This window comes from Passer domesticus, chromosome 13 (genome assembly GCF_036417665.1).
Source record: "Passer domesticus isolate bPasDom1 chromosome 13, bPasDom1.hap1, whole genome shotgun sequence".
Classification (NCBI taxonomy): domain Eukaryota; kingdom Metazoa; phylum Chordata; class Aves; order Passeriformes; family Passeridae; genus Passer; species Passer domesticus.
In genome coordinates, this window is record NC_087486.1 from 17,111,131 (window position 1) to 17,137,487 (window position 26,357).

Consider the following 26,357-nt stretch of genomic DNA (forward strand, 5'->3'; position numbering starts at 1 on the left):
ATTAGAGGCCAGGTTCGCTGGTGCACTCAATGACTGTGTGATTGCGGCGTGTCCACAGTGAGCCCGTGTGAGCGACCTGCACTGCCAGAGGCCGGAGCACACTTGCTTCAAGTGCTGATGAACGAGGCCAGAGACGGGTCTTTGTGTGCAACTCCAAACGCTGTGCATGGCGATGAAGAGGGTCCAGGGCCGGAGAGAAAATGAGGCTGGGGACTGAGGGTTTCATATGGGGGGGGGAGAAGGGGCAAAGCCAGGACCAGCAGGGGAGAAGAGAGGGAAGAACATTCTCTGGAGAGTAGCTATAAGGAAAAAATGGCAGTTGAAGTGGGTGATAGCAAGAAAAGCTGCAGATTGCAAGAGGCTGCAAGTGGCCATGGGTGAGAGCCCTGCATTCAGAGGGGTTTCTCTGTTTCACCTTGGTCCCCTTTGCCCTAAGGTATTACAGTTGCAATGAGAGGCCCCTGGGCCTCCACAAGTGCCCCCTTTTTGTTTTCAAGAATGAAGGCTTCTGCCATGGACTTTTGCAAGCGTTGAGCAAAACTGGATAGAATAAGCAACACAATGAATACAAGAAACAAAGTCCACAAAAGAGTCTTAAGTAAAGGTGAAAGCCAGCCTTTCATGCCCCAGGCTTTCAAAAGTCCAGTGAGCCAATCGTTGTTGCCTTTTGTCTGGATCTTGTTGATTTGGTCTTTGAGCAGCTGGACGCTCAGGTATACTGAGTCCCTATGTGAGAAGAGGTTGACAAGCGTGGCCATGGGCAAGAAATTGTGGCTTGGCTGTGGAAGCAGCCAGCTGACGGCACGTGGCATAGTGAGGAGCTTTGCTGCTTGTGGCTGCCTGCTGCAGCGGCAACAAAGGACAGCATCCTTTGACTTTAGTTAATTTTGTAGTGGCTGGAGGCTTGGGTGGCCTGAAAGTAAAGAGATAGGGAGATTCCCATGTGAAACTTAAATTCTGGTCCCACTAAACTTTCTCTTCTGTAAGGCAAGAGTTTGAACTCAGCTTCTGAGAAGAATCAAATATAAATGCTACAATATAGTTTTTCCAAATGTTAAGTGATATATCCCGCTTAGTGGTGTCTGAGCTCTCTTGGTGTTGGTCTGTGTGGTCCACGCTGCTTAGGAGATCTTCTTCTGTCCTTCTTCTTCTTTTCCAGGCTGCTGCTCTCTCAGGCTTTCATTCTGTTCTTCTGATGGTGGCTCTGGTGTTTGCCTCGCCATTTGCAGAAGAGTTTTATGTTTCTGCTGGGATCCGTCTTGGGCCTGCTGCTGTAGAGACACAAGCATATCCTCTCCCCCAAGCAATGAATGATAAAGGGCCCATAATTTGTTTTGATTCAGGGTCTTTGTTCAACACAGGTGGCTTTTCTTTTAACTGGGCTGCAGTCACATGAAATGCAAAAGGCCTGATGACTGGGGGAGTTGGCTCCATAAATGAGGTGTCGAAAAAGTTGAGCACATCAAGGGCCTTGGCCAGTGTCTCAATGGGAGATAATATGTGGACTCCCTGTCTCTGTTGATCAAGGATCCTTTGGATGGACCAGTGGGCCCTCTGGACTATGGAGTGTCCTGTGGCAGAGTGTGGTATGGCTGTGACATGTTTTGTACCCCACTGGTCAGAAAATGGTTGGAATCAGTGGGAGGTATAAGAAGGACCATGATCAGTTTTCCTTTCCTGTGGAGCTGGGAAGGTAGAAAAAGCTAAAATGTAACGTTTTATAGCATCTTTTCATTTCACACCAGCATGGGCAAAGGCGGAAACCGCAGCGTTGTCGGTGTGGATTGAGACGGGGTTGTATTTTAGTCTCCCAAAAGGGGCTTGGTGTGTGATGTGTGATTGCCCGATCTGGAGAGTCTTTAGTCCTCTTGGATTGAGTGCAGCTGTGACAGAAGCAAAGGCATGTTGCTGACAATTTGGGCAGGTGTTTGCCATGGATCTTGCCTGATCTTGGGTAATTTTAAAGATGCTGAGCGGTGCAGGAATGTTTGGATGGTAGAAGTGGTGGCGGGTCCTAGCCTGGTCAAAAAGATTCCCTAGGGAGGTTTGGACAACCATTGCTGGGGCATCTGCTCTAGCATTGCCTACTATAAATGCAGGAAGGGTAGTATGAGATCTTGTGTGCGTGATATAGTGTGGGTGTTGTCTGTGTGACAAAAGAATAATGAAAGGGGAAATCAAATGCTCTAGTTGGGGTTAGAAATGTCTTTGAAAATGGAATTTTCGGCCTGCTGCACTAGGCCATAGACATCTGCCGAATCAGTGATCAAAAGAATAGGTTCTCTGAAAGTGGAGAAGGTCCTAAGGACTGCAGTCAATTCAGCAATTTGGGCAGGACGAGGATCCCCTGGCTTGGCTTTTGTCTCTTGAGCAATGCGGAGCCAGGGCAGTGCAGAGCAGGGTGGGAAGCAGAGCCCGGAGCCTTTGGAGGCTGCAAGCCTTAAACATCAGCCCCTGCAGCAGCCCAGATGCAGGTGCCACAGTTGCCAAGGCTGCCATGGCCTTGAGAGCGGGAAGGTGGATTTTGCATCCCTGTGGCCTGATGGCGGCTCTGGAGCCAGGAGTGCCTGTGGCTGCAGCAGGAAGGGTGGCTGAAAGTTTCCTGCCTTGCTTTGGTGGCATGGCTGCAGGGATAACTGCAGTGAGAGCCCCCTCTGTGCTGGTGGCAGCTCAGCTCTTGGGGACGCCGCTGTGCCCCAGCCCAGGAGCAGCAGCAGTGCCCAGCGGCAGCAGTGGTGTCAGTGGGACCCCCTGTGCACAGGGACCCCCAGCCGTGGGGTGGCCGTGGCAGCAGCCCCAGGGAGCTCCAGCCCCGGGATCCCGGAACAAGTGGAAATCCCAACTGTGCAAAGGCTGCCTGTGCTCAAAGGAATGGCAAAGAGAAGCCAGGTTTTAAAAAGAAGCCGTATTTATTTGCCAAAGATTGGCAAACTCTAGGATTTACAGAACACTTTTCATTACAACAATCCTTATAACAACAACAACGATCTACTGAACATATTTACATGGGATCCTATGGAGTAACAATCTTCAAAACATATTTACAGAGAACTACTAACATGTGAACATATTTACAGTAATCTTCTAACTTTTCCAACATATATACACCGTCGTCATATCTCCAGCCATCATCTCCATCTGTCCTGGAAGGAAGAAAGAAGCAAAGCTGGCCTCTGCTGCCAGCACTGGGCCCAGCTGGGCTGGGAGCCGGGCCCTAGGAGCTGGGACAGGGCTGGCAGGGCTGCTGTGGCCCCAGGCAAGTGCAGGGCAGGCCAGGGCTGGTGCTTGTGGCAGCACAATCCAGGCCCCCTGCGGGCAGCGTGTCCCTGAGCGGGGCCATCCAGCCCAGCCCCAGGCTGGCGTCAGGGCAGCCACTGTGTCTGTGGGCAGGGCATGGGGAGCATCTGCCTGTCTTACTTGTGGGGCTCCATCTTCATCCAAGGACCATGGGCTCCTCCTCATCGTTCTCGTCAACTTCCATCTCCTCAGTGTTCTCCTCTTCGACTTCCATCTCCTCAATGTTATCCTCCATGTCGACTTCCATGTCCTCAAGTGGTTCTTCTATGTCTACCTCCATCCTTTCTTCCTCACCTAGCACCATGTCCACTTGCATCTCCTCCTCAGTGTCTCTGGCAGTCTGCAAGAGACAGCACAATCTGACAGTGGGGTTCCTGTCCCACAGCATCCATTCCCACATGGCTGCAGCCTGCTCAAGCAAGGTGGCCCCTCCCTGGAATGGCACTGTACCTCCACTAGAGCAGCAGTGCTCATCCTGCTAGGATTGGCGCTCCAGAGGAGGCGTCAGGAAAATCCCAGGCGGCAGCAGCAAGAGAGCGCTGACGGGCAGAGCGCAGAGCGAGCGCCAACTGACCACTGGCAGCAGGCAGAGTGTCTGCTCTGCTGGTTTCCAGGTGCTGGACGTTCCACCTGGAACACTGTGGGAGCTGTGATGTCACAGAAGATTCAGGGCCACTCCACACTGGGAGATGGGCATGGTGGAATGATGAAATCCTTGAATGCTTTGGCTAGGAAGGGACCCTAAAGATCATCTGGTTCCAAGCTGAGCAAGCTGCCAGCACAGCAGGTTGTCTCGGCCCCTGTCCAAGCTGGCCTTGGATGTTCCTTGGCATGGGGTATGCACAGCCTCTCTGCACTGGTCCCAGTGTCAGGGACAAGCACCCTGAGAGGAAAGAACTTCTTCCCATCATGGAATGGATTCCAGCTCTTGCAGTTGGATCCCATTCCCCCTTGTTCTGTCACTTCAGTTCCTGACAAAGAGTCCTCTCCCACTTCCCTGTAGGTCAGGGTGTTCCGGCATGGTCCCAGACATGTGCTTGCAGCCAGGAGAGAGAGAGAAGCCAAGCTGGCAGAGAGAGGAAATGGGGAAAGTGACATGAGAGATGAGAGAAGAAGGAAAAAGTAGAGACATGCAAGGCATTGGGTCGTGTGATTTGTGGGATTCATGCCTTTTATTAGAGGCCAGGTTCTCTGGTGCACTCAATGACTGTGTGATTGCGGCGTGTCCACAGTGAGCCCGTGTGAGCGACCTGCACTGCCAGAGCCCGGAGCACACTTGCTTCAAGTGCTGATGCATGAGGCCAGAGACGGGTCTTTGTGTGGAACTCCAAACGCTGTGCATGGCCATGAAGAGGGTCCAGGGCCGGAGAGAAAATGAGGCTGGGGACTGAGGGTTTCATATGGGGGGTGGAGAAGGGGCAAAGCCAGGACCAGCAGGGGAGAAGAGAGGGAAGAACATTCTCTGGAGAGTAGCTATAAGGAAAAAATGGCAGTTGAAGTGGGTGATAGCAAGAAAAGCTGCAGATTGCAAGAGGCTGCAAGTGGCCATGGGTGAGAGCCTTGCATTCAGAGGGGTTTCTCTGTTTCACCTTGGTCCCCTTTGCCCTAAGGTATTACAGTTGCAATGAGAGGCCCCTGGGCCTCCACAAGTGCCCCCTTTTTGTTTTCAAGAATGAAGGCTTCTGCCATGGACTTTTGCAAGCGTTGAGCAAAACTGGATAGAATAAGCAACACAATGAATACAAGAAACAAAGTCCACAAAAGAGTCTTAAGTAAAGGTGAAAGCCAGCCTTTCATGCCCCAGGCTTTCAAAAGTCCAGTGAGCCAGTCGTTGTTGCCTTTTGTCTGGATCTTGTTGATTTGGTCTTTGAGCAGCTGGACGCTCAGGTATACTGAGTCCCTATGTGAGAAGAGGTTGACAAGCGTGGCCATGGGCAAGAAATTGTGGCTTGGCTGTGGAAGCAGCCAGCTGACGGCACGTGGCATAGTGAGGAGCTTTGCTGCTTGTGGCTGCCTGCTGCAGCGGCAACAAAGGACAGCATCCTTTGACTTTAGTTAATTTTGTAGTGGCTGGAGGCTTGGGTGGCCTGAAAGTAAAGAGATAGGGAGATTCCCATGTGAAACTTAAATTCTGGTCCCACTAAACTTTCTCTTCTGTAAGGCAAGAGTTTGAACTCAGCTTCTGAGAAGAATCAAATATAAATGCTACAATATAGTTTTTCCAAATGTTAAGTGATATATCCCGCTTAGTGGTGTCTGAGCTCTCTTGGTGTTGGTCTGTGTGGTCCACGCTGCTTAGGAGATCTTCTTCTGTCCATCTTCTTCTTTTCCAGGCTGCTGCTCTCTCAGGCTTTCATTCTGTTCTTCTGATGGTGGCTCTGGTGTTTGCCTCGCCATTTGCAGAAGAGTTTTATGTTTCTGCTAGGATCCGTCTTGGGCCTGCTGCTGTAGAGACACAAGCATATCCTCTCCCCCAAGTAATGAATGATAAAGGGCCCATAATTTGTTTTGATTCAGGGTCTTTGTTCAACACAGGTGGCTTTTCTTTTAACTGGGCTGCAGTCACATGAAATGCAAAAGGCCTGATGACTGGGGGAGTTGGCTCCATAAATGAGGTGTCGAAAAAGTTGAGCACATCAAGGGCCTTGGCCAGTGTCTCAATGGGAGATAATATGTGGACTCCCTGTCTCTGTTGATCAAGGATCCTTTGGATGGGCCAGTGGGCCCTCTGGACTATGGAGTGTCCTGTGGCAGAGTGTGGTATGGCTGTGACATGTTTTGTACCCCACTGGTCAGAAAATGGTTGGAATCAGTGGGAGGTATAAGAAGGACCATGATCAGTTTTCCTTTCCTGTGGAGCTGGGAAGGTAGAAAAAGCTAAAATGTAACGTTTTATAGCATCTTTTCATTTCACACCAGCATGGGCAAAGGCGGAAACCGCAGCGTTGTCGGTGTGGATTGAGACGGGGTTGTATTTTAGTCTCCCAAAAGGGGCTTGGTGTGTGATGTGTGATTGCCCGATCTGGAGAGTCTTTAGTCCTCTTGGATTGAGTGCAGCTGTGACAGAAGCAAAGGCATGTTGCTGACAATTTGGGCAGGTGTTTGCCATGGATCTTGCCTGATCTTGGGTAATTTTAAAGATGCTGAGCGGTGCAGGAATGTTTGGATGGTAGAAGTGGTGGCGGGTCCTAGCCTGGTCAAAAAGATTCCCTAGGGAGGTTTGGACAACCATTGCTGGGGCATCTGCTTTAGCATTGCCTACTATAAATGCAGGAAGGGTGGTATGAGATCTTGTGTGCGTGATATAGTGTGGGTGTTGTCTGTGGGACAAAAGAATAATGAAAGGGGAAATCAAATGCTCTAGTTGGGGTTAGAAATGTCTTTGAAAATGGAATTTTCGGCCTGCTGCACTAGGCCATAGACATCTGCCGAATCAGTGATCAAAAGAATAGGTTCTCTGAAAGTGGAGAAGGTCCTAAGGACTGCAGTCAATTCAGCAATTTGGGCAGGATGAGGATCCCCCGGCTTGGCTTTTGTCTCTTGAGCAATGCGGAGCCAGGGCAGTGCAGAGCAGGGTGGGAAGCAGAGCCCGGAGCCTTTGGAGGCTGCAAGCCTTAAACATCAGCCCCTGCAGCAGCCCAGATGCAGGTGCCACAGTTGCCAAGGCTGTCATGGCCTTGAGAGCAGGAAGGTGGATTTTGCATCCCTGTGGCCTGATGGCGGCTCTGGAGCCAGGAGTGCCTGTGGCTGCAGCAGGAAGGGTGGCTGAAAGTTTCCTGCCTTGCTTTGGTGGCATGGCTGCAGGGGCCAGTGCAGTGAGAGCCGCCTCTGTGCTGGTGACAGCTCAGCTCTTGGGGACGCCGCTGTGCCCCAGCCCAGGAGCAGCAGCAGTGCCCAGCGGCAGCAGTGGTGTCAGTGGGACCCCCTGTGCACAGGGACCCCCAGCCGTGGGGTGGCCGTGGCAGCAGCCCCAGGGAGCTCCAGCCCCGGGATCCCGGAACAAGTGGAAATCCCAACTGTGCAAAGGCTGCCTGTGCTCAAAGGAATGGCAAAGAGAAGCCAGGTTTTAAAAAGAAGCCGTATTTATTTGCCAAAGATTGGCAAACTCTAGGATTTACAGAACACTTTTCATTACAACAATCCTTATAACAACAACAACGATCTACTGAACATATTTACATGGGATCCTATGGAGTAACAATCTTCAAAACATATTTACAGAGAACTACTAACATGTGAACATATTTACAGTAATCTTCTAACTTTTCCAACATATATACACCGTCGTCATATCTCCAGCCATCATCTCCATCTGTCCTGGAAGGAAGAAAGAAGCAAAGCTGGCCTCTGCTGCCAGCACTGGGCCCAGCTGGGCTGGGAGCCGGGCCCTAGGAGCTGGGACAGGGCTGGCAGGGCTGGTGTGGCCCCAGGCAAGTGCAGGGCAGGCCAGGGCTGGTGCTTGTGGCAGCACAATCCAGGCCCCCTGCGGGCAGCGTGTCCCTGAGCGGGGCCATCCAGCCCAGCCCCAGGCTGGCGTCTGGGCAGCCACTGTGTCTGTGGGCAGGGCATGGGGAGCATCTGCCTGTCTTACTTGTGGGGCTCCATCTTCATCCAAGGACCATGGGCTCCTCCTCATCGTTCTCGTCAACTTCCATCTCCTCAATGTTCTCCTCTTCGACTTCCATCTCCTCAATGTTATCCTCCATGTCGACTTCCATGTCCTCAAGTGGTTCTTCTATGTCTACCTCCATCCTTTCTTCCTCACCTAGCACCATGTCCACTTGCATCTCCTCCTCAGTGTCTCTGGCAGTCTGCAAGAGACAGCACAATCTGACAGTGGGGTTCCTGTCCCACAGCATCCATTCCCACATGGCTGCAGCCTGCTCAAGCAAGGTGGCCCCTCCCTGGAATGGCACTGTACCTCCACTAGAGCAGCAGTGCTCATCCTGCTAGGATTGGCGCTCCAGAGGAGGCGTCAGGAAAATCCCAGGCAGCAGCAGCAAGAGAGCGCTGACGGGCAGAGCGCAGAGCGAGCGCCAACTGACCACTGGCAGCAGGCAGAGTGTCTGCTCTGCTGGTTTCCAGGTGCTGGACGTTCCACCTGGAACACTGTGGGAGCTGTGATGTCACAGAAGATTCAGGGCCACTCCACACTGGGAGATGGGCATGGTGGAATGATGAAATCCTTGAATGCTTTGGCTAGGAAGGGACCCTAAAGATCATCTGGTTCCAAGCTGAGCAAGCTGCCAGCACAGCAGGTTGTCTCGGCCCCTGTCCAAGCTGGCCTTGGATGTTCCTTGGCATGGGGTATGCACAGCCTCTCTGCACTGGTCCCAGTGTCAGGGACAAGCACCCTGAGAGGAAAGAACTTCTTCCCATCATGGAATGGATTCCAGCTCTTGCAGTTGGATCCCATTCCCCCTTGTTCTGTCACTTCAGTTCCTGACAAAGAGTCCTCTCCCACTTCCCTGTAGGTCAGGGTGTTCCGGCATGGTCCCAGACATGTGCTTGCAGCCAGGAGAGAGAGAGAAGCCAAGCTGGCAGAGAGAGGAAATGGGGAAAGTGACATGAGAGATGAGAGAAGAAGGAAAAAGTAGAGACATGCAAGGCATTGGGTCGTGTGATTTGTGGGATTCATGCCTTTTATTAGAGGCCAGGTTCTCTGGTGCACTCAATGACTGTGTGATTGCGGCGTGTCCACAGTGAGCCCGTGTGAGCGACCTGCACTGCCAGAGCCCGGAGCACACTTGCTTCAAGTGCTGATGCATGAGGCCAGAGACGGGTCTTTGTGTGGAACTCCAAACGCTGTGCATGGCCATGAAGAGGGTCCAGGGCCGGAGAGAAAATGAGGCTGGGGACTGAGGGTTTCATATGGGGGGTGGAGAAGGGGCAAAGCCAGGACCAGCAGGGGAGAAGAGAGGGAAGAACATTCTCTGGAGAGTAGCTATAAGGAAAAAATGGCAGTTGAAGTGGGTGATAGCAAGAAAAGCTGCAGATTGCAAGAGGCTGCAAGTGGCCATGGGTGAGAGCCTTGCATTCAGAGGGGTTTCTCTGTTTCACCTTGGTCCCCTTTGCCCTAAGGTATTACAGTTGCAATGAGAGGCCCCTGGGCCTCCACAAGTGCCCCCTTTTTGTTTTCAAGAATGAAGGCTTCTGCCATGGACTTTTGCAAGCGTTGAGCAAAACTGGATAGAATAAGCAACACAATGAATACAAGAAACAAAGTCCACAAAAGAGTCTTAAGTAAAGGTGAAAGCCAGCCTTTCATGCCCCAGGCTTTCAAAAGTCCAGTGAGCCAGTCGTTGTTGCCTTTTGTCTGGATCTTGTTGATTTGGTCTTTGAGCAGCTGGACGCTCAGGTATACTGAGTCCCTATGTGAGAAGAGGTTGACAAGCGTGGCCATGGGCAAGAAATTGTGGCTTGGCTGTGGAAGCAGCCAGCTGACGGCACGTGGCATAGTGAGGAGCTTTGCTGCTTGCGGCTGCCTGCTGCAGCGGCAACAAAGGACAGCATCCTTTGACTTTAGTTAATTTTGTAGTGGCTGGAGGCTTGGGTGGCCTGAAAGTAAAGAGATAGGGAGATTCCCATGTGAAACTTAAATTCTGGTCCCACTAAACTTTCTCTTCTGTAAGGCAAGAGTTTGAACTCAGCTTCTGAGAAGAATCAAATATAAATGCTACAATATAGTTTTTCCAAATGTTAAGTGATATATCCCGCTTAGTGGTGTCTGAGCTCTCTTGGTGTTGGTCTGTGTGGTCCACGCTGCTTAGGAGATCTTCTTCTGTCCTTCTTCTTCTTTTCCAGGCTGCTGCTCTCTCAGGCTTTCATTCTGTTCTTCTGATGGTGGCTCTGGTGTTTGCCTCGCCATTTGCAGAAGAGTTTTATGTTTCTGCTGGGATCTGTCTTGGGCCTGCTGCTGTAGAGACACAAGCATATCCTCTCCCCCAAGCAATGAATGATAAAGGGCCCATAATTTGTTTTGATTCAGGGTCTTTGTTCAACACAGGTGGCTTTTCTTTTAACTGGGCTGCAGTCACATGAAATGCAAAAGGCCTGATGACTGGGGGAGTTGGCTCCATAAATGAGGTGTCGAAAAAGTTGAGCACATCAAGGGCCTTGGCCAGTGTCTCAATGGGAGATAATATGTGGACTCCCTGTCTCTGTTGATCAAGGATCCTTTGGATGGACCAGTGGGCCCTCTGGACTGTGGAGTGTCCTGTGGCAGAGTGTGGTATGGCTGTGACATGTTTTGTACCCCACTGGTCAGAAAATGGTTGGAATCAGTGGGAGGTATAAGAAGGACCATGATCAGTTTTCCTTTCCTGTGGAGCTGGGAAGGTAGAAAAAGCTAAAATGTAACGTTTTATAGCATCTTTTCATTTCACACCAGCATGGGCAAAGGCGGAAACCGCAGCGTTGTCGGTGTGGATTGAGACGGGGTTGTATTTTAGTCTCCCAAAAGGGGCTTGGTGTGTGATGTGTGATTGCCCGATCTGGAGAGTCTTTAGTCCTCTTGGATTGAGTGCAGCTGTGACAGAAGCAAAGGCATGTTGCTGACAATTTGGGCAGGTGTTTGCCATGGATCTTGCCTGATCTTGGGTAATTTTAAAGATGCTGAGCGGTGCAGGAATGTTTGGATGGTAGAAGTGGTGGCGGGTCCTAGCCTGGTCAAAAAGATTCCCTAGGGAGGTTTGGACAACCATTGCTGGGGCATCTGCTCTAGCATTGCCTACTATAAATGCAGGAAGGGTAGTATGAGATCTTGTGTGCGTGATATAGTGTGGGTGTTGTCTGTGTGACAAAAGAATAATGAAAGGGGAAATCAAATGCTCTAGTTGGGGTTAGAAATGTCTTTGAAAATGGAATTTTCGGCCTGCTGCACTAGGCCATAGACATCTGCCGAATCAGTGATCAAAAGAATAGGTTCTCTGAAAGTGGAGAAGGTCCTAAGGACTGCAGTCAATTCAGCAATTTGGGCAGGACGAGGATCCCCTGGCTTGGCTTTTGTCTCTTGAGCAATGCGGAGCCAGGGCAGTGCAGAGCAGGGTGGGAAGCAGAGCCCGGAGCCTTTGGAGGCTGCAAGCCTTAAACATCAGCCCCTGCAGCAGCCCAGATGCAGGTGCCACAGTTGCCAAGGCTGCCATGGCCTTGAGAGCGGGAAGGTGGATTTTGCATCCCTGTGGCCTGATGGCGGCTCTGGAGCCAGGAGTGCCTGTGGCTGCAGCAGGAAGGGTGGCTGAAAGTTTCCTGCCTTGCTTTGGTGGCATGGCTGCAGGGATAACTGCAGTGAGAGCCCCCTCTGTGCTGGTGACAGCTCAGCTCTTGGGGACGCCGCTGTGCCCCAGCCCAGGAGCAGCAGCAGTGCCCAGCGGCAGCAGTGGTGTCAGTGGGACCCCCTGTGCACAGGGACCCCCAGCCGTGGGGTGGCCGTGGCAGCAGCCCCAGGGAGCTCCAGCCTCGGGATCCCGGAACAAGTGGAAATCCCAACTGTGCAAAGGCTGCCTGTGCTCAAAGGAATGGCAAAGAGAAGCCAGGTTTTAAAAAGAAGCCGTATTTATTTGCCAAAGATTGGCAAACTCTAGGATTTACAGAACACTTTTCATTACAACAATCCTTATAACAACAACAACGATCTACTGAACATATTTACATGGGATCCTATGGAGTAACAATCTTCAAAACATATTTACAGAGAACTACTAACATGTGAACATATTTACAGTAATCTTCTAACTTTTCCAACATATATACACCGTCGTCATATCTCCAGCCATCATCTCCATCTGTCCTGGAAGGAAGAAAGAAGCAAAGCTGGCCTCTGCTGCCAGCACTGGGCCCAGCTGGGCTGGGAGCCGGGCCCTAGGAGCTGGGACAGGGCTGGCAGGGCTGGTGTGGCCCCAGGCAAGTGCAGGGCAGGCCAGGGCTGGTGCTTGTGGCAGCACAATCCAGGCCCCCTGCGGGCAGCGTGTCCCTGAGCGGGGCCATCCAGCCCAGCCCCAGGCTGGCGTCAGGGCAGCCACTGTGTCTGTGGGCAGGGCATGGGGAGCATCTGCCTGTCTTACTTGTGGGGCTCCATCTTCATCCAAGGACCATGGGCTCCTCCTCATCGTTCTCGTCAACTTCCATCTCCTCAATGTTCTCCTCTTCGACTTCCATCTCCTCAATGTTATCCTCCATGTCGACTTCCATGTCCTCAAGTGGTTCTTCTATGTCTACCTCCATCCTTTCTTCCTCACCTAGCACCATGTCCACTTGCATCTCCTCCTCAGTGTCTCTGGCAGTCTGCAAGAGACAGCACAATCTGACAGTGGGGTTCCTGTCCCACAGCATCCATTCCCACATGGCTGCAGCCTGCTCAAGCAAGGTGGCTCCTCCCTGGAATGGCACTGTACCTCCACTGGAGCAGCAGTGCTCATCCTGCTGGGATTGGCGCTCCAGAGGAGGCGTCAGGAAAATCCCAGGCGGCAGCAGCAAGAGAGCGCTGACGGGCAGAGCGCAGAGCGAGCGCCAACTGACCACTGGCAGCAGGCAGAGTGTCTGCTCTGCTGGTTTCCAGGTGCTGGACGTTCCACCTGGAACACTGTGGGAGCTGTGATGTCACAGAAGATTCAGGGCCACTCCACACTGGGAGATGGGCATGGTGGAATGATGAAATCCTTGAATGCTTTGGCTAGGAAGGGACCCTAAAGATCATCTGGTTCCAAGCTGAGCAAGCTGCCAGCACAGCAGGTTGCTGCGGCCCCTGTCCAAGCTGGCCTTGGATGTTCCTTGGCATGGGGTATGCACAGCCTCTCTGCACTGGTCCCAGTGTCAGGGACAAGCACCCTGAGAGGAAAGAACTTCTTCCCATCATGGAATGGATTCCAGCTCTTGCAGTTGGATCCCATTCCCCCTTGTTCTGTCACTTCAGTTCCTGACAAAGAGTCCTCTCCCACTTCCCTGTAGGTCAGGGTATTCCGGCATGGTCCCAGACATGTGCTTGCAGCCAGGAGAGAGAGAGAAGCCAAGCTGGCAGAGAGAGGAAATGGGGAAAGTGACATGAGAGATGAGAGAAGAAGGAAAATGTAGAGACATGCAAGGCATTGGGTCGTGTGATTTGTGGGATTCATGCCTTTTATTAGAGGCCAGGTTCTCTGGTGCACTCAATGACTGTGTGATTGCAGCGTGTCCACAGTGAGCCCGTGTGAGCGACCTGCACTGCCAGAGCCCGGAGCACACTTGCTTCAAGTGCTGATGCATGAGGCCAGAGACGGGTCTTTGTGTGGAACTCCAAACGCTGTGCATGGCCATGAAGAGGGTCCAGGGACGGAGAGAAAATGAGGCTGGAGACTGAGGGTTTCATATGGGGGGTGGAGAAGGGGCAAAGCCAGGACCAGCAGGGGAGAAGAGAGGGAAGAACATTCTCTGGAGAGTAGCTATAAGGAAAAAATGGCAGTTGAAGTGGGTGATAGCAAGAAAAGCTGCAGATTGCAAGAGGCTGCAAGTGGCCATGGGTGAGAGCCTTGCATTCAGAGGGGTTTCTCTGTTTCACCTTGGTCCCCTTTGCCCTAAGGTATTACAGTTGCAATGAGAGGCCCCTGGGCCTCCACAAGTGCCCCCTTTTTGTTTTCAAGAATGAAGGCTTCTGCCATGGACTTTTGCAAGCGTTGAGCAAAACTGGATAGAATAAGCAACACAATGAATACAAGAAACAAAGTCCACAAAAGAGTCTTAAGTAAAGGTGAAAGCCAGCCTTTCATGCCCCAGTCTTTCAAAAGTCCAGTGAGCCAGTCGTTGTTGCCTTTTGTCTGGATCTTGTTGATTTGGTCTTTGAGCAGCTGGACGCTCTGGTATACTGAGTCCCTATGTGAGAAGAGGTTGACAAGCGTGGCCATGGGCAAGAAATTGTGGCTTGGCTGTGGAAGCAGCGAGCTGACGGCACGTGGCATAGTGAGGAGCTTTGCTGCTTGCGGCTGCCTGCTGCAGCGGCAACAAAGGACAGCATCCTTTGACTTTAGTTAATTTTGTAGTGGCTGGAGGCTTGGGTGGCCTGAAAGTAAAGAGATAGGGAGATTCCCATGTGAAACTTAAATTCTGGTCCCACTAAACTTTCTCTTCTGTAAGGCAAGAGTTTGAACTCAGCTTCTGAGAAGAATCAAATATAAATGCTACAATATAGTTTTTCCAAATGTTAAGTGATATATCCCGCTTAGTGGTGTCTGAGCTCTCTTGGTGTTGGTCTGTGTGGTCCACGCTGCTTAGGAGATCTTCTTCTGTCCATCTTCTTCTTTTCCAGGCTGCTGCTCTCTCAGGCTTTCATTCTGTTCTTCTGATGGTGGCTCTGGTGTTTGCCTCGCCATTTGCAGAAGAGTTTTATGTTTCTGCTGGGATCCGTCTTGGGCCTGCTGCTGTAGAGACACAAGCATATCCTCTCCCCCAAGTAATGAATGATAAAGGGCCCATAATTTGTTTTGATTCAGGGTCTTTGTTCAACACAGGTGGCTTTTCTTTTAACTGGGCTGCAGTCACATGAAATGCAAAAGGCCTGATGACTGGGGGAGTTGGCTCCATAAATGAGGTGTCGAAAAAGTTGAGCACATCAAGGGCCTTGGCCAGTGTCTCAATGGGAGATAATATGTGGACTCCCTGTCTCTGTTGATCAAGGATCCTTTGGATGGACCAGTGGGCCCTCTGGACTGTGGAGTGTCCTGTGGTAGAGTGTGGTATGGCTGTGACATGTTTTGTACCCCACTGGTCAGAAAATGGTTGGAATCAGTGGGAGGTATAAGAAGGACCATGATCAGTTTTCATTTCCTGTGGAGCTGGGAAGGTAGAAAAAGCTAAAATGTAACGTTTTATAGCATCTTTTCATTTCTCACCAGCATGGGCAGAGGCGAAAACCGCAGCGTTGTCGGTGTGGATTGAGACGGGGTTGTATTTTAGTCTCCCAAAAGGGGCTTGGTGTGTGATGTGTGATTGCCCGATCTGGAGAGTCTTTAGTCCTCTTGGATTGAGTGCAGCTGTGACAGAAGCAAAGGCATGTTGCTGACAATTTGGGCAGGTGTTTGCCATGGATCTTGCCTGATCTTGGGTAATTTTAAAGATGCTGAGCGGTGCAGGAATGTTTGGATGGTAGAAGTGGTGGCGGGTCCTAGCCTGGTCAAAAAGATTCCCTAGGGAGGTTTGGACAACCATTGCTGGGGCATCTGCTTTAGCATTGCCTACTATAAATGCAGGAAGGGTGGTATGAGATCTTGTGTGCGTGATATAGTGTGGGTGTTGTCTGTGGGACAAAAGAATAATGAAAGGGGAAATCAAATGCTCTAGTTGGGGTTAGAAATGTCTTTGAAAATGGAATTTTCGGCCTGCTGCACTAGGCCATAGACATCTGCCGAATCAGTGATCAAATGAATAGGTTCTCTGAAAGTGGAGAAGGTCCTAAGGACTGCAGTCAATTCAGCAATTTGGGCAGGACGAGGATCCCCTGGCATGGCTTTTGTCTCTTGAGCAATGCGGAGCCAGGGCAGTGCAGAGCAGGGTGGGAAGCAGAGCCCGGAGCCTTTGGAGGCTGCAAGCCTTAAACATCAGGCCCTGCAGCAGCCCAGATGCAGGTGCCACAGTTGCCAAGGCTGCCATGGCCTTGAGAGCGGGAAGGTGGATTTTGCATCCCTGTGGCCTGATGGCGGCTCTGGAGCCAGGAGTGCCTGTGGCTGCAGCAGGAAGGGTGGCTGAAAGTTTCCTGCCTTGCTTTGGTGGCATGGCTGCAGGGATAACTGCAGTGAGAGCCCCCTCTGTGCTGGTGGCAGCTCAGCTCTTGGGGACGCCGCTGTGCCCCAGCCCAGGAGCAGCAGCAGTGCCCAGCGGCAGCAGTGGTGTCAGTGGGACCCCCTGTGCACAGGGACCCCCAGCCGTGGGGTGGCCGTGGCAGCAGCCCCAGGGAGCTCCAGCCCCGGGATCCCGGAACAAGTGGAAATCCCAACTGTGCAAAGGCTGCCTGTGCTCAAAGGAATGGCAAAGAGAAGCCAGGTTTTAAAAAGAAGCCGTATTTATTTGCCAAAGATTGGCAAACTCTAGGATTTACAGAACACTTTTCATTACAACAATCCTTATAACAACAACAACGATCTACTGAACATATTTACATGGGATCCTATGGAGTAACAATCTTCAAAACATATTTACAGAGAACTACTAACATGTGAACATATTTACAGTAATCTTCTAACTTTTCCAACATATATACACCGTCGTCATATCTCCAGCCATCATCTCCATCTGTCCTGGAAGGAAGAAAGAAGCAAAGCTGGCCTCTGCTGCCAGCACTGGGCCCAGCTGGGCTGGGAGCCGGGCCCTAGGAGCTGGGACAGGGCTGGCAGGGCTGGTGTGGCCCCAGGCAAGTGCAGGGCAGGCCAGGGCTGGTGCTTGTGGCAGCACAGTCCAGGCCCCCTGCGGGCAGCGTGTCCCTGAGCGGGGCCATCCAGCCCAGCCCCAGGCTGGCGTCAGGGCAGCCACTGTGTCTGTGGGCAGGGCATGGGGAGCATCTGCCTGTCTTACTTGTGGGGCTCCATCTTCATCCAAGGACCATGGGCTCCTCCTCATCGTTCTCGTCAACTTCCATCTCCTCAATGTTCTCCTCTTCGACTTCCATCTCCTCAATGTTATCCTCCATGTCGACTTCCATGTCCTCAAGTGGTTCTTCTATGTCTACCTCCATCCTTTCTTCCTCACCTAGCACCATGTCCACTTGCATCTCCTCCTCAGTGTCTCTGGCAGTCTGCAAGAGACAGCACAATCTGACAGTGGGGTTCCTGTCCCACAGCATCCATTCCCACATGGCTGCAGCCTGCTCAAGCAAGGTGGCCCCTCCCTGGAATGGCACTGTACCTCCACTGGAGCAGCAGTGCTCATCCTGCTGGGGTTGGTGCTTCAGAGGAGGCGTCAGGAAAATCCCAGGCAGCAGCAGCAAGAGAGCGCTGACGGGCAGAGCGCAGAGCGAGCGCCAACTGACCACTGGCAGCAGGCAGAGTGTCTGCTCTGCTGGTTTCCAGGTGCTGGACGTTCCACCTGGAACACTGTGGGAGCTGTGATGTCACAGAAGATTCAGGGCCACTCCACACTGGGAGATGGGCATGGTGGAATGATGAAATCCTTGAATGCTTTGGCTAGGAAGGGACCCTAAAGATCATCTGGTTCCAAGCTGAGCAAGCTGCCAGCACAGCAGGTTGCTGCGGCCCCTGTCCAAGCTGGCCTTGGATGTTCCTTGGCATGGGGTATGCACAGCCTCTCTGCACTGGTCCCAGTGTCAGGGACAAGCACCCTGAGAGGAAAGAACTTCTTCCCATCATGGAATGGATTCCAGCTCTTGCAGTTGGATCCCATTCCCCCTTGTTCTGTCACTTCAGTTCCTGACAAAGAGTCCTCTCCCACTTCCCTGTAGGTCAGGGTGTTCCGGCATGGTCCCAGACATGTGCTTGCAGCCAGGAGAGAGAGAGAAGCCAAGCTGGCAGAGAGAGGAAATGGGGAAAGTGACATGAGAGATGAGAGAAGAAGGAAAAAGTAGAGACATGCAAGGCATTGGGTCGTGTGATTTGTGGGATTCATGCCTTTTATTAGAGGCCAGGTTCTCTGGTGCACTCAATGACTGTGTGATTGCGGCGTGTCCACAGTGAGCCCGTGTGAGCGACCTGCACTGCCAGAGCCCGGAGCACACTTGCTTCAAGTGCTGATGAATGAGGCCAGAGACGGGTCTTTGTGTGGAACTCCAAACGCTGTGCATGGCCATGAAGAGGGTCCAGGGCCGGAGAGAAACTGAGGCTGGGGACTGAGGGTTTCATATGGGGGGTGGAGAAGGGGCAAAGCCAGGACCAGCAGGGGAGAAGAGAGGGAAGAACATTCTCTGGAGAGTAGCTATAAGGAAAAAATGGCAGTTGAAGTGGGTGATAGCAAGAAAAGCTGCAGATTGCAAGAGGCTGCAAGTGGCCATGGGTGAGAGCCTTGCATTCAGAGGGGTTTCTCTGTTTCACCTTGGTCCCCTTTGCCCTAAGGTATTACAGTTGCAATGAGAGAGCCCTGGGCCTCCACAAGTGCCCCCTTTTTGTTTTCAAGAATGAAGGCTTCTGCCATGGACTTTTGCAAGCGTTGAGCAAAACTGGATAGAATAAGCAACACAATGAATACAAGAAACAAAGTCCACAAAAGAGTCTTAAGTAAAGGTGAAAGCCAGCCTTTCATGCCCCAGGCTTTCAAAAGTCCAGTGAGCCAGTCGTTGTTGCCTTTTGTCTGGATCTTGTTGATTTGGTCTTTGAGCAGCTGGACGCTCTGGTATACTGAGTCCCTATGTGAGAAGAGGTTGACAAGCGTGGCCATGGGCAAGAAATTGTGGCTTGGCTGTGGAAGCAGCCAGCTGACGGCACGTGGCATAGTGAGGAGCTTTGCTGCTTGCGGCTGCCTGCTGCAGCGGCAACAAAGGACAGCATCCTTGGACTTTAGTTAATTTTGTAGTGGCTGGAGGCTTGGGTGGCCTGAAAGTAAAGAGATAGGGAGATTCCCATGTGAAACTTAAATTCTGGTCCCACTAAACTTTCTCTTCTGTAAGGCAAGAGTTTGAACTCAGCTTCTGAGAAGAATCAAATATAAATGCTACAATATAGTTTTTCCAAATGTTAAGTGATATATCCCGCTTAGTGGTGTCTGAGCTCTCTTGGTGTTGGTCTGTGTGGTCCACGCTGCTTAGGAGATCTTCTTCTGTCCTTCTTCTTCTTTTCCAGGCTGCTGCTCTCTCAGGCTTTCATTCTGTTCTTCTGATGGTGGCTCTGGTGTTTGCCTCGCCATTTGCAGAAGAGTTTTATGTTTCTGCTGGGATCCGTCTTGGGCCTGCTGCTGTAGAGACACAAGCATATCCTCTCCCCCAAGTAATGAATGATAAAGGGCCCATAATTTGTTTTGATTCAGGGTCTTTGTTCAACACAGGTGGCTTTTCTTTTAACTGGGCTGCAGTCACATGAAATGCAAAAGGCCTGATGACTGGGGGAGTTGGCTCCATAAATGAGGTGTCGAAAAAGTTGAGCACATCAAGGGCCTTGGCCAGTGTCTCAATGGGAGATAATATGTGGACTCCCTGTCTCTGTTGATCAAGGATCCTTTGGATGGACCAGTGGGCCCTCTGGACTATGGAGTGTCCTGTGGCAGAGTGTGGTATGGCTGTGACATGTTTTGTACCCCACTGGTCAGAAAATGGTTGGAATCAGTGGGAGGTATAAGAAGGACCATGATCAGTTTTCATTTCCTGTGGAGCTGGGAAGGTAGAAAAAGCTAAAATGTAACGTTTTATAGCATCTTTTCATTTCTCACCAGCATGGGCAGAGGCGAAAACCGCAGCGTTGTCGGTGTGGATTGAGACGGGGTTGTATTTTAGTCTCCCAAAAGGGGCTTGGTGTGTGATGTGTGATTGCCCGATCTGGAGAGTCTTTAGTCCTCTTGGATTGAGTGCAGCTGTGACAGAAGCAAAGGCATGTTGCTGACAATTTGGGCAGGTGTTTGCCATGGATCTTGCCTGATCTTGGGTAATTTTAAAGATGCTGAGCGGTGCAGGAATGTTTGGATGGTAGAAGTGGTGGCGGGTCCTAGCCTGGTCAAAAAGATTCCCTAGGGAGGTTTGGACAACCATTGCTGGGGCATCTGCTTTAGCATTGCCTACTATAAATGCAGGAAGGGTGGTATGAGATCTTGTGTGCGTGATATAGTGTGGGTGTTGTCTGTGGGACAAAAGAATAATGAAAGGGGAAATCAAATGCTCTAGTTGGGGTTAGAAATGTCTTTGAAAATGGAATTTTCGGCCTGCTGCACTAGGCCATAGACATCTGCCGAATCAGTGATCAAATGAATAGGTTCTCTGAAAGTGGAGAAGGTCCTAAGGACTGCAGTCAATTCAGCAATTTGGGCAGGACGAGGATCCCCTGGCTTGGCTTTTGTCTCTTGAGCAATGCGGAGCCAGGGCAGTGCAGAGCAGGGTGGGAAGCAGAGCCCGGAGCCTTTGGAGGCTGCAAGCCTTAAACATCAGCCCCTGCAGCAGCCCAGATGCAGGTGCCACAGTTGCCAAGGCTGCCATGGCCTTGAGAGCGGGAAGGTGGATTTTGCATCCCTGTGGCCTGATGGCGGCTCTGGAGCCAGGAGTGCCTGTGGCTGCAGCAGGAAGGGTGGCTGAAAGTTTCCTGCCTTGCTTTGGTGGCATGGCTGCAGGGATAACTGCAGTGAGAGCCCCCTCTGTGCTGGTGACAGCTCAGCTCTTGGGGACGCCGCTGTGCCCCAGCCCAGGAGCAGCAGCAGTGCCCAGCGGCAGCAGTGGTGTCAGTGGGACCCCCTGTGCACAGGGACCCCCAGCCGTGGGGTGGCGGTGGGAGCAGCCCCAGGGAGCTCCAGCCCCGGGATCCCGGAACAAGTGGAAATCCCAACTGTGCAAAGGCTGCCTGTGCTCAAAGGAATGGCAAAGAGAAGCCAGGTTTTAAAAAGAAGCAGTATTTATTTGCCAAAGATTGGCAAACTCTAGGATTTACAGAACACTTTTCATTACAACAATCCTTATAACAACAACAACGATCTACTGAACATATTTACATGGGATCCTATGGAGTAACAATCTTCAAAACATATTTACAGAGAACTACTAACATGTGAACATATTTACAGTAATCTTCTAACTTTTCCAACATATATACACCGTCGTCATATCTCCAGCCATCATCTCCATCTGTCCTGGAAGGAAGAAAGAAGCAAAGCTGGCCTCTGCTGCCAGCACTGGGCCCAGCTGGGCTGGGAGCCGGGCCCTAGGAGCTGGGACAGGGCTGGCAGGGCTGGTGTGGCCCCAGGCAAGTGCAGGGCAGGCCAGGGCTGGTGCTTGTGGCAGCACAATCCAGGCCCCCTGCGGGCAGCGTGTCCCTGAGCGGGGCCATCCAGCCCAGCCCCAGGCTGGCGTCAGGGCAGCCACTGTGTCTGTGGGCAGGGCATGGGGAGCATCTGCCCGTCTTACTTGTGGGGCTCCATCTTCATCCAAGGACCATGGGCTCCTCCTCATCGTTCTCGTCAACTTCCATCTCCTCAATGTTCTCCTCTTCGACTTCCATCTCCTCAATGTTATCCTCCATGTCGACTTCCATGTCCTCAAGTGGTTCTTCTATGTCTACCTCCATCCTTTCTTCCTCACCTAGCACCATGTCCACTTGCATCTCCTCCTCAGTGTCTCTGGCAGTCTGCAAGAGACAGCACAATCTGACAGTGGGGTTCCTGTCCCACAGCATCCATTCCCACATGGCTGCAGCCTGCTCAAGCAAGGTGGCCCCTCCCTGGAATGGCACTGTACCTCCACTGGAGCAGCAGTGCTCATCCTGCTGGGATTGGCGCTCCAGAGGAGGCGTCAGGAAAATCCCAGGCGGCAGCAGCAAGAGAGCGCTGACGGGCAGAGCGCAGAGCGAGCGCCAACTGACCACTGGCAGCAGGCAGAGTGTCTGCTCTGCTGGTTTCCAGGTGCTGGACGTTCCACCTGGAACACTGTGGGAGCTGTGATGTCACAGAAGATTCAGGGCCACTCCACACTGGGAGATGGGCATGGTGGAATGATGAAATCCTTGAATGCTTTGGCTAGGAAGGGACCCTAAAGATCATCTGGTTCCAAGCTGAGCAAGCTGCCAGCACAGCAGGTTGCTGCGGCCCCTGTCCAAGCTGGCCTTGGATGTTCCTTGGCATGGGGTATGCACAGCCTCTCTGCACTGGTCCCAGTGTCAGGGACAAGCACCCTGAGAGGAAAGAACTTCTTCCCATCATGGAATGGATTCCAGCTCTTGCAGTTGGATCCCATTCCCCCTTGTTCTGTCACTTCAGTTCCTGACAAAGAGTCCTCTCCCACTTCCCTGTAGGTCAGGGTATTCCGGCATGGTCCCAGACATGTGCTTGCAGCCAGGAGAGAGAGAGAAGCCAAGCTGGCAGAGAGAGGAAATGGGGAAAGTGACATGAGAGATGAGAGAAGAAGGAAAATGTAGAGACATGCAAGGCATTGGGTCGTGTGATTTGTGGGATTCATGCCTTTTATTAGAGGCCAGGTTCTCTGGTGCACTCAATGACTGTGTGATTGCGGCGTGTCCACAGTGAGCCCGTGTGAGCGACCTGCACTGCCAGAGCCCGGAGCACACTTGCTTCAAGTGCTGATGCATGAGGCCAGAGACGGGTCTTTGTGTGGAACTCCAAACGCTGTGCATGGCCATGAAGAGGGTCCAGGGACGGAGAGAAAATGAGGCTGGAGACTGAGGGTTTCATATGGGGGGTGGAGAAGGGGCAAAGCCAGGACCAGCAGGGGAGAAGAGAGGGAAGAACATTCTCTGGAGAGTAGCTATAAGGAAAAAATGGCAGTTGAAGTGGGTGATAGCAAGAAAAGCTGCAGATTGCAAGAGGCTGCAAGTGGCCATGGGTGAGAGCCTTGCATTCAGAGGGGTTTCTCTGTTTCACCTTGGTCCCCTTTGCCCTAAGGTATTACAGTTGCAATGAGAGGCCCCTGGGCCTCCACAAGTGCCCCCTTTTTGTTTTCAAGAATGAAGGCTTCTGCCATGGACTTTTGCAAGCGTTGAGCAAAACTGGATAGAATAAGCAACACAATGAATACAAGAAACAAAGTCCACAAAAGAGTCTTAAGTAAAGGTGAAAGCCAGCCTTTCATGCCCCAGTCTTTCAAAAGTCCAGTGAGCCAGTCGTTGTTGCCTTTTGTCTGGATCTTGTTGATTTGGTCTTTGAGCAGCTGGACGCTCTGGTATACTGAGTCCCTATGTGAGAAGAGGTTGACAAGCGTGGCCATGGGCAAGAAATTGTGGCTTGGCTGTGGAAGCAGCGAGCTGACGGCACGTGGCATAGTGAGGAGCTTTGCTGCTTGCGGCTGCCTGCTGCAGCGGCAACAAAGGACAGCATCCTTTGACTTTAGTTAATTTTGTAGTGGCTGGAGGCTTGGGTGGCCTGAAAGTAAAGAGATAGGGAGATTCCCATGTGAAACTTAAATTCTGGTCCCACTAAACTTTCTCTTCTGTAAGGCAAGAGTTTGAACTCAGCTTCTGAGAAGAATCAAATATAAATGCTACAATATAGTTTTTCCAAATGTTAAGTGATATATCCCGCTTAGTGGTGTCTGAGCTCTCTTGGTGTTGGTCTGTGTGGTCCACGCTGCTTAGGAGATCTTCTTCTGTCCATCTTCTTCTTTTCCAGGCTGCTGCTCTCTCAGGCTTTCATTCTGTTCTTCTGATGGTGGCTCTGGTGTTTGCCTCGCCATTTGCAGAAGAGTTTTATGTTTCTGCTGGGATCCGTCTTGGGCCTGCTGCTGTAGAGACACAAGCATATCCTCTCCCCCAAGTAATGAATGATAAAGGGCCCATAATTTGTTTTGATTCAGGGTCTTTGTTCAACACAGGTGGCTTTTCTTTTAACTGGGCTGCAGTCACATGAAATGCAAAAGGCCTGATGACTGGGGGAGTTGGCTCCATAAATGAGGTGTCGAAAAAGTTGAGCACATCAAGGGCCTTGGCCAGTGTCTCAATGGGAGATAATATGTGGACTCCCTGTCTCTGTTGATCAAGGATCCTTTGGATGGACCAGTGGGCCCTCTGGACTGTGGAGTGTCCTGTGGTAGAGTGTGGTATGGCTGTGACATGTTTTGTACCCCACTGGTCAGAAAATGGTTGGAATCAGTGGGAGGTATAAGAAGGACCATGATCAGTTTTCATTTCCTGTGGAGCTGGGAAGGTAGAAAAAGCTAAAATGTAACGTTTTATAGCATCTTTTCATTTCTCACCAGCATGGGCAGAGGCGAAAACCGCAGCGTTGTCGGTGTGGATTGAGACGGGGTTGTATTTTAGTCTCCCAAAAGGGGCTTGGTGTGTGATGTGTGATTGCCCGATCTGGAGAGTCTTTAGTCCTCTTGGATTGAGTGCAGCTGTGACAGAAGCAAAGGCATGTTGCTGACAATTTGGGCAGGTGTTTGCCATGGATCTTGCCTGATCTTGGGTAATTTTAAAGATGCTGAGCGGTGCAGGAATGTTTGGATGGTAGAAGTGGTGGCGGGTCCTAGCCTGGTCAAAAAGATTCCCTAGGGAGGTTTGGACAACCATTGCTGGGGCATCTGCTTTAGCATTGCCTACTATAAATGCAGGAAGGGTGGTATGAGATCTTGTGTGCGTGATATAGTGTGGGTGTTGTCTGTGGGACAAAAGAATAATGAAAGGGGAAATCAAATGCTCTAGTTGGGGTTAGAAATGTCTTTGAAAATGGAATTTTCGGCCTGCTGCACTAGGCCATAGACATCTGCCGAATCAGTGATCAAATGAATAGGTTCTCTGAAAGTGGAGAAGGTCCTAAGGACTGCAGTCAATTCAGCAATTTGGGCAGGACGAGGATCCCCTGGCATGGCTTTTGTCTCTTGAGCAATGCGGAGCCAGGGCAGTGCAGAGCAGGGTGGGAAGCAGAGCCCGGAGCCTTTGGAGGCTGCAAGCCTTAAACATCAGGCCCTGCAGCAGCCCAGATGCAGGTGCCACAGTTGCCAAGGCTGCCATGGCCTTGAGAGCGGGAAGGTGGATTTTGCATCCCTGTGGCCTGATGGCGGCTCTGGAGCCAGGAGTGCCTGTGGCTGCAGCAGGAAGGGTGGCTGAAAGTTTCCTGCCTTGCTTTGGTGGCATGGCTGCAGGGATAACTGCAGTGAGAGCCCCCTCTGTGCTGGTGGCAGCTCAGCTCTTGGGGACGCCGCTGTGCCCCAGCCCAGGAGCAGCAGCAGTGCCCAGCGGCAGCAGTGGTGTCAGTGGGACCCCCTGTGCACAGGGACCCCCAGCCGTGGGGTGGCCGTGGCAGCAGCCCCAGGGAGCTCCAGCCCCGGGATCCCGGAACAAGTGGAAATCCCAACTGTGCAAAGGCTGCCTGTGCTCAAAGGAATGGCAAAGAGAAGCCAGGTTTTAAAAAGAAGCCGTATTTATTTGCCAAAGATTGGCAAACTCTAGGATTTACAGAACACTTTTCATTACAACAATCCTTATAACAACAACAACGATCTACTGAACATATTTACATGGGATCCTATGGAGTAACAATCTTCAAAACATATTTACAGAGAACTACTAACATGTGAACATATTTACAGTAATCTTCTAACTTTTCCAACATATATACACCGTCGTCATATCTCCAGCCATCATCTCCATCTGTCCTGGAAGGAAGAAAGAAGCAAAGCTGGCCTCTGCTGCCAGCACTGGGCCCAGCTGGGCTGGGAGCCGGGCCCTAGGAGCTGGGACAGGGCTGGCAGGGCTGGTGTGGCCCCAGGCAAGTGCAGGGCAGGCCAGGGCTGGTGCTTGTGGCAGCACAATCCAGGCCCGCTGCGGGCAGCGTGTCCCTGAGCGGGGCCATCCAGCCCAGCCCCAGGCTGGCGTCAGGGCAGCCACTGTGTCTGTGGGCAGGGCATGGGGAGCATCTGCCTGTCTTACTTGTGGGGCTCCATCTTCATCCAAGGACCATGGGCTCCTCCTCATCGTTCTCGTCAACTTCCATCTCCTCAATGTTCTCCTCTTCGACTTCCATCTCCTCAATGTTATCCTCCATGTCGACTTCCATGTCCTCAAGTGGTTCTTCTATGTCTACCTCCATCCTTTCTTCCTCACCTAGCACCATGTCCACTTGCATCTCCTCCTCAGTGTCTCTGGCAGTCTGCAAGAGACAGCACAATCTGACAGTGGGGTTCCTGTCCCACAGCATCCATTCCCACATGGCTGCAGCCTGCTCAAGCAAGGTGGCCCCTCCCTGGAATGGCACTGTACCTCCACTGGAGCAGCAGTGCTCATCCTGCTGGGGTTGGTGCTTCAGAGGAGGCGTCAGGAAAATCCCAGGCAGCAGCAGCAAGAGAGCGCTGACGGGCAGAGCGCAGAGCGAGCGCCAACTGACCACTGGCAGCAGGCAGAGTGTCTGCTCTGCTGGTTTCCAGGTGCTGGACGTTCCACCTGGAACACTGTGGGAGCTGTGATGTCACAGAAGATTCAGGGCCACTCCACACTGGGAGATGGGCATGGTGGAAT